Source organism: Schistocerca serialis, chromosome 8, assembly GCF_023864345.2.
Source record: "Schistocerca serialis cubense isolate TAMUIC-IGC-003099 chromosome 8, iqSchSeri2.2, whole genome shotgun sequence".
NCBI classification, from domain to species: domain Eukaryota; kingdom Metazoa; phylum Arthropoda; class Insecta; order Orthoptera; family Acrididae; genus Schistocerca; species Schistocerca serialis.
This window is the reverse complement of record NC_064645.1, coordinates 25,184,716-25,197,046: the sequence shown is the minus strand read 5'-3', so window position 1 is coordinate 25,197,046 and position 12,331 is coordinate 25,184,716.

Sequence of the window (12,331 nt, the reverse complement as noted above, 5' to 3'; positions counted from 1 at the left end):
CTCCTGTGAGTCCAGTTTTAGATTCTGATGCTTCACTTCAGGTTTACTGTATCCCTTGGACCTTCTAATTGACGATGAAACACAGAAATTGCATCCGAATTTAATACAAAAATCACAATGGCGACTTAAGTACAAGAGGACTGACACTCTCACTTTCTATGATTTGAACCTCTCCTGTGAGTCCAGTTTTAGATTCCGATGCTTCACTTCAGGTTTACTGTATCCCTTGGACCTTCTTATTGATGATGAAACACAGAAATTGCATCCGAATTTAATACAAATGGCACAATGTCGACTTAAGTACAAGAGGACTGACACTCTCACTTTCTATGATTTGAACCTCTCCTGTGAGTCCAGTTTTGGATTCCGATGCTTCACTTCAGGTTTACTGTATACCTTGGACCTTCTTATTGACGATGAAACACAGAAACTGCATCCGAATTTAATGCAAAACTCACAATACCGATTTAAGTACAAGAGGAGTGACACTCTAACTTTCTATGATTTGAATCTCTCCTGTGAGTCCAGTTTTTGATTCCGATGTTTCACTTCAGGTTTACTGTATTCCTTGGACGTTCTTATTGACGATGAAACACAGAAATTGCATCGGAATTAAATTCAAAAAGCACAATGCCGACCTAAGTAGAGTAGGATTAACACTCTCACTTTCTATGATTTGAACCTCTCCTGTGAGTCCAGTTTTAGATTCCTTTGCTTCACTTCAGGTTACTGTATACCTTGGACCTTCTTATTGACGATGAAATACAGAAATTACATCCGAATTTAATACAAAAATCACAATGGCGCCTTAAGTACAAGGGGACTGACACTCTCACTTTCTATAATATGAACCTCTCCTGTGAGTCTAGTTTTAGATTCCGATGCTTCACTTTAGGTTTACTGTATCCCTTGCACTTTCTTGTTGACGATGAACCACCGAAATTGCATCGGAATTAAATTCAAAAGGCACAATGCCGACTTAAGTACAAGAGGACTGACACTCTAACTTTCTATGATTTGAACCTCTCCTGTGAGGTCAGATTTAGATTCCGATGCTTCACTTCAGGTTTACTGTATCCCTTGGACCTTCTTATAGACGATGAAACACAGAAATTGCATCGGAATTAAATTCAAAACACAGAATGCCGACTTAAGTGAAAGAGGACTGACACTCTAACTTTCTTTGTTTTGAACCTCTCCTGTGAGTACAGTTTTAGATTCCGATGCTTCACTTCAGGTTTACTGTTTCCGTTGGACCTTCTTATTGACGATGTAACACAGAGTTTGCATCCGAACTTAATACAAAAGGCACAATGCCGACTTAAGTACAAGAGGACTGACACTCTAACTTTCTATGATTTGAACCTCTCCTGTTAGTCCAGTTTTAGATTGCGATGCTTCACTTCAGGTTTACTGTATCCCTTGGACCTTCTTATTGACGATAAAACACAGAAACTGCATCCGAATTTAATACAAAACGCACAATACCGACTTAAGTACAAGAGGAGTAACACTCTAACTTTCTTTGATTTGAACCTCTCCTGTGAGTCCAGTTTTAGATTCCGATGTTTCACTGCAGGTTTAGTGTATCCCTTGGACCTTCTTATTGACTATGAAACACAGGAATTGCATCCGAATTTAATACAAATTTCACAATGCCGACTTAAGTACAAGAGGATTGACACTCTCACTTTCTATGATTTGAACCTCTCCTGTGAGTCCAGTTTTAAATTCAGATGCTTCACTTCAGGTTTACTGTATACCTCGCACCTTCTTATTGACGATGAAACATAGAAATTGCATCAGAATTTAATACAAAAGGCACAATGCCGACTTAAGTAAAAGAGGACTGACACTCTAACTTACTATGATTTCAACCTCTCCTGTGAGTCCAGTTTTAGATTCCGATGCTTCACTTCAGGTTTACTGTATCCCTTGGACCTTCTTATTGACGATGAAACACAGAAATTGCATCCGAATTTAATACAAATGGCACAATGTCGACTTAAGTACAAGAAGACTGACACTCTCACTTTCTATGATTTGAACATCTCTTGTGAGTCCAGTTTTGGATTCCGATGCTTCACTTCAGGTTTACTGTATACCTTGCACTTTCTTATTGACGATGAAACACAGAAATTGCATCCGAATTTAATACAAAAGGCACAATGCCGACTTAAGTACAAGAGGACACACATTCTAACTTTCTATGATTTCAACCTCTCCTGTGAGTCCAGTTTTTGATTCCGATTCTTCACTTCAGGTTTACTGTACCCCTTGGACTTTCTTATTGACGATGAAACACAGAAATTGCATCCGAATGTAATACAAATGGCACAATACCGACTTGAGTACAAGAGGAGTGACACTCTAACTTTCTATGATTTGAACCTCTCCTGTGAGTCCAGTTCTAGATTCCGATGCTTCACTTCAGGTTTACTGTATACCTTGGGCCTTCTTATTGACGATGAAACACAGAAATTGCATCTGAATTTAATACAAAACTCACAATACCGACGTAAGTACAAGAGGAGTGACACTCTAACTTTCTATTATTTGAATCTCTCCTGTGAGTCCAGTTTTAGATTCCGATGCTTCACTTCAGGTTTACTGTATCCCTTGGACGTTCTTATAGACGATGAAACACAGAAATTGCATCGGAATTAAGTTCAAAAGGCCCAATGCCGACCTAAGTAGAAGATGACTAACACTCTCACTTTTTATGATTTGAACCTCTCCTGTAAGTCCAGTTTTAGATTCCGATGCTTCACTTCAGCTTTACTGTATACCTTGCACCTTCTTATTGACGATGAAACACAGAAATTACATCGTAATTAAATTCAAAAGGCACAATGCAGACTTAAGTACAAGAGGACTGACACTCTAACTTTCTATGATTTGAACCTCTCCAGTGAGTCCAGTTTTAGATTCCGATGCTTCACTTCAGGTTTACTGTTACCCTTGGACCTTCTTATTGACGATGAAACACAGAGTTTGCATCCGAATTTAATACAAAAGGCACAATGACGACTTAAGTACAAGAGGACTGACACTCTAACTGTCTATGATTTGAACCTCTCCAGTGAGTCCAGTTTTAGATTCCGATGCTTCACTTCAGGTTTACTGTATCCCTTGGACCTTCTTATTGTCGATGAAACACAGAGTTTGCATCCGAATTTAATACAAAAGGTTGAATGCCGACTTAAGTACAAGAGGACTGACACTCTATCTGTCTATGAATTGAACCTCTCCTGTGAGTCCAGTTTTGGATTCCGATGCTTCACTTCAGGTTTACTGTATCCCTTGGACCTTCGTATTGACGATGAAACACAGAAATTGCATCCGAATTTAATACAATAATCACAATGGCGACTTAAGTACAAGATGACTGACATTCTCACTTTCTATGATTTGAACATCTCCTGTGAGTCCAGTTTTAGATTCCGATGCTCCACTTTGGGTTTACTGTATACCTTGCACCTTCTGATTGACGATGAAACTCAGAAATTGCATCGGAATTTAATACAAAAGGCACAATGCCGACTTAAGTAAAAGAGGACAGACCGTCTAACTTTCTATGATTTGAACCTCTCCTGTGAGTCCAGTTTTAGATTCTGATGCTTCACTTCAGGTTTACTGTATCCCTTGGACCTTCTTATTGACGATGAAACACAGAAATTGCATCCGAATTTAATACAAAAATCACAATGGCGACTTAAGTACAAGACGACTGACACTCTCACTTTCTATGATTTGAACCTCTCCTGTGAGTCCAGTTTTAGATTCCGATGCTTCACTTCAGGTTTACTGTATCCCTTGGACCTTCTTATTGATGATGAAACACAGAAATTGCATCCGAATTTAATACAAATGGCACAATGTCGACTTAAGTACAAGAGGACTGACACTCTCACTTTCTATGATTTGAACCTCTCCTGTGAGTCCAGTTTTGGATTCCGATGCTTCACTTCAGGTTTACTGTATACCTTGGACCTTCTTATTGACGATGAAACACAGAAATTGCATCCGAATTTAATGCAAAACTCACAATACCGATTTAAGTACAAGAGGAGTGACACTCTAACTTTCTATGATTTGAATCTCTCCTGTGAGTCCAGTTTTTGATTCCGATGTTTCACTTCAGGTTTACTGTATTCCTTGGACGTTCTTATTGACGATGAAACACAGAAATCGCATCGGAATTAAATTCAAAAAGCACAATGCCGACCTAAGTAGAGTAGGACTAACACTCTCACTTTCTATGATTTGAACCTCTCCTGTGAGTCCAGTTTTAGATTCCTTTGCTTCACTTCAGGTTACTGTATACCTTGGACCTTCTTATTGACGATGAAACACAGAAATTACATCCGAATTTAATACAAAAATCACAATGGCGCCTTAAGTAGAAGGGGACTGACACTCTCACTTTCTATAATATGAACCTCTCCTGTGAGTCTAGTTTTAGATTCCGATGCTTCACTTTAGGTTTACTGTATCCCTTGCACTTTCTTGTTGACGATGAACCACCGAAATTGCATCGGAATTAAATTCAAAAGGCACAATGCCGACTTAAGTACAAGAGGACTGACACTCTAACTTTCTATGATTTGAACCTCTCCTGTGAGGTCAGATTTAGATTCCGATGCTTCACTTCAGGTTTACTGTATCCCTTGGACCTTCTTATAGACGATGAAACACCGAAATTGCATCCGAATTTAATACAAATGGCACAATGCCGACTTAAGTACAAGAGGACTGACACTCTTACTTTCTATGATTTGAACCTCTCCTGTGAGTCCAGTTTTAGATTCCGATGCTTCACTTCAGGTTGACTGTATCCCTTGGACCTTCTTATTGACGATGAAAAACAGAGTTTGCATCCGAATTTAATACAAAAGATTCAATGCCGACTTAAGTGCAAGAGGACCGACACTCTAACATTCTATGATTTGAACCTCTCCTGTCAGTCCAGTTTTAGATACCTTTGCTTCACTTCAGGTTACTGTATACCTTGGACCTTCTTATTGACGATGAAACACAGAAATTACATCGGAATTAAATTCAAAATCCACAGAATGCAGACTTAAGTGAAAGAGGACTGACACTCTAACTTTCTTTGTTTTGAACCTCTCCTGTGAGTACAGTTTTAGATTCCGATGCTTCACTTCAGGTTTACTGTATCTCTTGGACCTTCTTATTGACGATGAAACACAGAAATTGGATCGTAATTAAATTCAAAAGTCACAATGCCGACTTAAGTACAACAGGACTGACACTCTAACTTTCTATGATTTGAACCTCTCCAGTGAGTCCAGTTTTAGATTCCGATGCTTCACGTCAGGTTTACTGTTTCCGTTGGACCTTCTTATTGACGATGTAACACAGAGTTTGCATCCGAACTTAATACAAAAGGCACAATGCCGACTTAAGTACAAGAGGACTGACACTCTAACTTTCTATGATTTGAACCTCTCCTGTTAGTCCAGTTTTAGATTGCGATGCTTCACTTCAGGTTTACTGTATCAATTGGACCTTCTTATTGACGATAAAACACAGAAACTGCATCCGAATTTAATACAAAACGCACAATACCGACTTAAGTACAAGAGGAGTAACACTCTAACTTTCTTTGATTTGAACCTCTCCTGTGAGTCCAGTTTTAGATTCCGATGTTTCACTGCAGGTTTAGTGTATCCCTTGGACCTTCTTATTGACTATGAAACACAGGAATTGCATCCGAATTTAATACAAATTTCACAATGCCGACTTAAGTACAAGAGGATTGACACTCTCACTTTCTATGATTTGAACCTCTCCTCTGAGTCCAGTTTTAAATTCAGATGCTTCACTTCAGGTTTACTGTATACCTCGCACCTTCTTATTGACGATGAAACATAGAAATTGCATCAGAATTTAATACAAAAGGCACAATGCCGACTTAAGTAAAAGAGGACTGACACTCTAACTTACTATGATTTCAACCTCTCCTGTGAGTCCAGTTTTAGATTCCGATGCTTCACTTCAGGTTTACTGTATCCCTTGGACCTTCTTATTGACGATGAAACACAGAAATTGCATCCGAATTTAATACAAATGGCACAATGTCGACTTAAGTACAAGAGGACTGACACTCTCACTTTCTATGATTTGAACATCTCTTGTGAGTCCAGTTTTGGATTCCGATGCTTCACTTCAGGTTTACTGTATACCTTGCACTTTCTTATTGAGGATGAAACACAGAAATTGCATCCGAATTTAATACAAAGGGCACAATGCCGACTTAAGTACAAGAGGACACACATTCTAACTTTCTATGATTTCAACCTCTCCTGTGAGTCCAGTTTTTGATTCCGATTCTTCACTTCAGGTTTACTGTACCCCTTGGACTTTCTTATTGACGATGAAACACAGAAATTGCATCCGAATGTAATACAAATGGCACAATACCGACTTGAGTACAAGAGGAGTGACACTCTAACTTTCTATGATTTGAACCTCTCCTGTGAGTCCAGTTCTAGATTCCGATGCTTCACTTCAGGTTTACTGTATACCTTGGGCCTTCTTATTGACGATGAAACACAGAAATTGCATCTGAATTTAATACAAAACTCACAATACCGACGTAAGTACAAGAGGAGTGACACTCTAACTTTCTATTATTTGAATCTCTCCTGTGAGTCCAGTTTTAGATTCCGATGCTTCACTTCAGGTTTACTGTATCCCTTGGACGTTCTTATAGACGATGAAACACAGAAATTGCATCGGAATTAAGTTCCAAAGGCCCAATGCCGACCTAAGTAGAAGAGGACTAACACTCTCACTTTCTATGATTTGAACCTCTCCTGTAAGTCCAGTTTTAGATTCCGATGCTTCACTTCAGCTTTACTGTATCCCTTGCACCTTCTTATTGACGATGAAACACAGAAATTGCATCGGAATTAAATTCAAAATGCTCAATGCAGACTTAAGTACTAGAGGACGGACACTCTCACTTTCTATGATTTGAACCTCTCCAGTGAGTCCAGTTTTAGATTCCGATGCCTCACTTCAGGTTTACTGTTTCACTTGGTCCTTCTTATTGACGATGAAACACAGAGTTTGCATCCGAATTTAATACAAAATGCACAATGCCGACTTAAGTACAAGAGGACTGACACTCTAACTGTCAATGATCTGAACCTCACCAGTGAGTAAAGTTTTAGATTCCGATGCTTCACTTCAGGTTTACTGTATCCCTTGGACCTTCTTATTGACGATGAAACACAGAAATTGCATCCGAATTTAATACAAAAGGCACAATGGCGACTTAAGTACAAGGGGACTGACACTCTCACTTTCTATGATTTGAACCTATCCTGTGAGTCCAGTTTTAGATTCCGATGCTTCACTTCAGGTTTACTGTATCCCTTGGACCTTCTTATTGACAATGAAACACAGAAATTGCATCCGAATTTAATACAAATGGCACAATGCCGACTTAAGTACAAGAGCACTGACACTCTCACTTTCCCTGATTCGAACTTCTCCTGTGAGGTCAGATTTAGATTCCGATGCTTCACTTCAGGTTTACTGTATACCTTGAACCTTCTTATTGACGATGAAAAACAGAAATTGCATCGTAATTAAATTCAAAAGGCACATTTCCGACTTAAGTACAAGAGGACTGACACTCTCACTTTCTATGATTTGAACCTCTCCTGTGAGTCCAGTTTTAGATTCCGATGCTTCACTTCAGGTTTACTGTATCCCTTGGACCTTCTAATTGACGATGAAACACAGAGTTTGCATCCGAATTTAATACAAAAGGTTGAATGCCGACTTAAGTACAAGAGGACTGACACTCTAACTTTCTATGATTTGAACCTCTCCTGTGAGTCCAGTTTTAGATTCCGATGCTTCACTTCAGGTTTACTGTATCCCTTGGACCTTCGTATTGACGATGAAACACATAAATTGCATCCGAATTTAATACAAAAATCACAATGGCGACTTAAGAACAAGAGGACTGACACTCTCACTTTCTATGATTTGAACATCTCCTGTGAGTCCAGTTTTAGATTCCGATGCTTCACTTCAGGTTTACTGTATCCCTGGGACCCTCTTATTGACGATGAAACATAGAAATTGCATCGGAATTAAATTCAAACCGTACAATGCCGACTTAAGTAAAAGAGGACTGACACTCTCACTTTCTATGATTTGAAACTCTGCTGTGAGTCCAGTATTAGATTCCGACGCTTCACTTCAGGTTTACTGTATCCCTTGGACCTTCTTATTGACGATGAAACACAGAAATTGCATCGGAATTAAATTCAAAAGGCACAATGCCGAATTAAGTACAAGAGGACTGACACTCTAACTATCTATGATTTGAACCACTCATTTGAGTCCAGTTTTAGATTCCGATGCTTCACTTCAGGTTTACTGTATCCCTTGGACATTTGTATTGACGATGAAACACAGAGTTTGCACCCGAATTTAATACAAAAGGCACAATGCCGACATAAGTACTAGAGGACTGACACTCTAACTTTCTATGATTTGAACCTCTCCCGTGAGTCCAGTTTTAGATTCCGATGCTTCACTTCAGGTTTACTGTATCCCTTGGACCTTCTTATTGACGATGAAACACAGAAATTGCATCCGAATTTAATACAAAACTCACAATACCGACGTAAGTACAAGAGGATCGACACTCTATCTTTCTATGATTTGAATCTCTCCTGTGAGTCCAGTTTTAGATTCCGATGCTTCACTTCAGGTTTACTGTATCCCTTGGACGTTCTTATAGACGATGAAACACAGAAATTGCATCGGAATTAAATTCAAAAGGCACAATTCCGACTTAAGTACAAGAGGACTGACACTCTCACTTTCTATGATTTAAACCTCTCCTGTGAGTCCAGTTTTAGATTCCGATGCTTCACTTCAGGTTTACTGTATCCCTTGGACATTCTAATTGACGATGAAACACAGAGTTTGCATCCAAATTTAATACAAAAGGTTGAATGCCGACTTTAGTACAAGAGGACTGACACTCTAACTTTCTATGAATTGAACCTCTCCTGTGAGTCCAGTTTTAGATTCCGATGCTTCACTTCAGGTTTACTGTATCCATTGGACCTTCGTATTGACGATGAAACACAGAAATTGCATCCGAATTTAATACAAATATCACAATGGCGACTTAAGTACAAGAGGACTGTCACTCTCACTTTCTATGATTTGAACATCTCCTGTGAGTCCAGTTTTAGATTCCGATGCTTCACTTCAGGTTTACTGTATCCCATGGACATCTGTATTGTCGATGAAACACAGAGTTTGCACCTGAATTTAATACAAAAAGCACAATGCCGGCTTAAGTACTAGAGGACTGACACTCTAACTTTCTATGATTTGAACCTCTCCCGTGAGTCCAGTTTTAGATTCCGATGCTTCACTTCAGGTTTACTGTATCCCTTGGACCTTCTTATTGACGATGAAACACAGAAATTGCATTAGAAATTAATACAAAAGTCACAATGCTGACGTAAGTACAAGAGGACTGACACTCTCACTTTCTATGATTTGAACCTCTCCTGTGAGTCCAGTTTTAGATTCCGATGCTTCACCTCAGGTTTACTGTATCTCTTGGACCTTCTTATTGACGATGAAACACAGAAATTGCATCCGAATTCAATACAAATTTCACAATGCCGACTTAAGTACAAGAGTACTGACACTCTCACTTTCTATGATTCGAACCTCGCCTGTGAGGTCAGATTTAGATTCCGATACTTCACTTCAGGTTTACTGTATCCCTTGGACCTTCTTGTTGACGATAAAACACAGAAATCGCATCCGAAATTAATACAAATAGCACAATGCCGTCTTAAGTAAAAGAGGACTGACGCTCTAACATTCTGTGATTTGAACCTCTCCTGCGAGTCCAGTTTTAGATTCCGATGCTTCACTTCAGGTTTACTGTAACCCTTGGACTTTCTCATTGACGATGAAACACAGAAAATGCATCCGAATTTAAAACAAATGGCACAATACCGACTTGAGTACAAGAGGAGTGACACTCTAACTTTCTATGATTTGAAACTCTCCTGTGAGTCCAGTTTTAGATTCCGATGCTTCACTTCAGGTTTACTGTATACCTTGCACTTTCTAATTGACGATGAAACAGAGAAATTGCATCCGAATTTAATACAAAAGGCACAATGCCGACTTAAGTACAAGAGGACACACATTCTAACTTTCTATGATTTGAACCTCTCCTGTGAGTCCAGTTTTAGATTCCGAATCTTCACTTCAGGTTTACTGTACACCTTGGACTTTCTTATTGACGATGAAACACAGAAATTGCATCCGAATGTATTACAAATGGCACAATACCGACTTGAGTACAAGAGGAGTGACACTCTAACTTTCTATGATTTGAACCTCTCCTGTGAGTCCAGTTTTAGATTCCGATGCTTCACTTCAGGTTTACTGTATACCTTGGGCCTTCTTATTGACGATGAAACACAGAAATTGCATCCGAATTTAATACAAAACTGACAATACCGACGTAAGTACAAGAGGAGTGACACTCTAACTTTCTATGATTTGAATCTCTCCTATGAGTCCAGTTTTAGATTCCGATGCTTCACTTCAGGTTTACTGTATCCCTTGGACGTTCTCATAGACGATGAAACACAGAAATTGCATCGGAATTAAGTTCAAAAGGCACAATGCCGACCTAAGTAGAAGAGGACTAACACTCTCACTTTCTATGATTTGAACCTCTCCTGTAAGTCCAGTTTTAGATTCCGATGCTTCACTTCAGCTTTACTGTATACCTTGCACCTTCTTATTGACGATGAAACACAGAAATTGCATCGGAATTAAATTCAAAATGCTCAATGCCGACTTAAGTACTAGAGGACGGACACTCTCACGTTCAATGATTTGAACCTCTCCTGTTAGTCCAGTTTTAGATTCCGATGCTTCACTTCAGGTTTACTGTATCCCTTGGACCCTCTTATTGACGATGGAACACAGAAATTGCATACGAATTTAATACAAAAGGTACAATGCCGACTTAAGTGCAAGAGGACTGACACTCTAACTTTCTATGATTTGAACCTCTCCTGTGAGTCCAGTGTTAGATTCCGATGCTTCACTTCATGTTACTGTATACCTTGGACCTTCTTATTGACGATGAAACACAGAAATTACATCCGAATTTTATACAAAAATCACAATGGCGACTTAAGTACAAGAGGACTGACAGTCTCACTTTCTATGATTTGAACATCTCCTGTGAGTCCAGTTTTAGATTCCGATGCTTCACTTCAGGTTTACTGTATCCCTTGGACCTTCTTATAGACGATGAAACACAGAAATTGCATCGTAATTAAATTCAAAAGGCACAATGGCGACTTAAGTACAAGAGGACTGACACTCTAACTATCTATGATTTGAACCTCTCCAGTGAGTCCAGTTTTAGATTCCGATGCTTCACTTCAGGTTTACTGTTTCACTTGGTCCTACTTATTGACGATGAAACACAGAGTTTGAATCCGAATTTAATACAAAATACACATTGCCGACTTAAGAACAAGAGGACTGACACTCTAACTGTCAATGATCTGAACCTCACCAGTGAGTCCAGTTTTAGATTCCGATGCTTCACTTCAGGTTTACTGTATCCCTTGGACCTTCTTATTGACGATGAAACACAGAAATTGCATCCGAATTTAATACAAAAGGCACAATGGCGACTTAAGTACAAGGGGACTGACACTCTCACTTTCTATGATTTGAACCTCTCCTGTGAGTCCAGTTTTAGATTCCGATGCTTCACTTCTGGTTTACTGTCTCCCTTGGACCTTCTAATTGACGATGAAATACAGAGTTTTCATCCGAATTTAATACAAAAGGTTGAATGCCGACTTAAGTACAAGAGGACTGACACTCTAACTTTCTATGATTTGAACCTCTCCTGTGAGTCCAGTTTTAGATTCCGATGCTTCACTTCAGGTTTACTGTATCCCTTGGACCTTCGTATTGACGATGAAACACAGAAATTGCATCCGAATTTAATACAAAAATCACAATGGCGACTTAAGTACAAGAGGACTGTCACTCTCACTTTCTATGATTTGAACATCTGCTGTGAGTCCAGTTTTAGATTCCGATGCTTCACTTCAGGTTTACTGTATCCCTTGGACCTTCTTTTTGACGATGAAACATAGAAATTGCATCCGATTTAAATTCAAACCGTACAATGCCGACTTAAGTAAAAGAGGACTGACACTCTCACTTTCTATGATTTGAAACTCTGCTGTGAGTCCAGTATTAG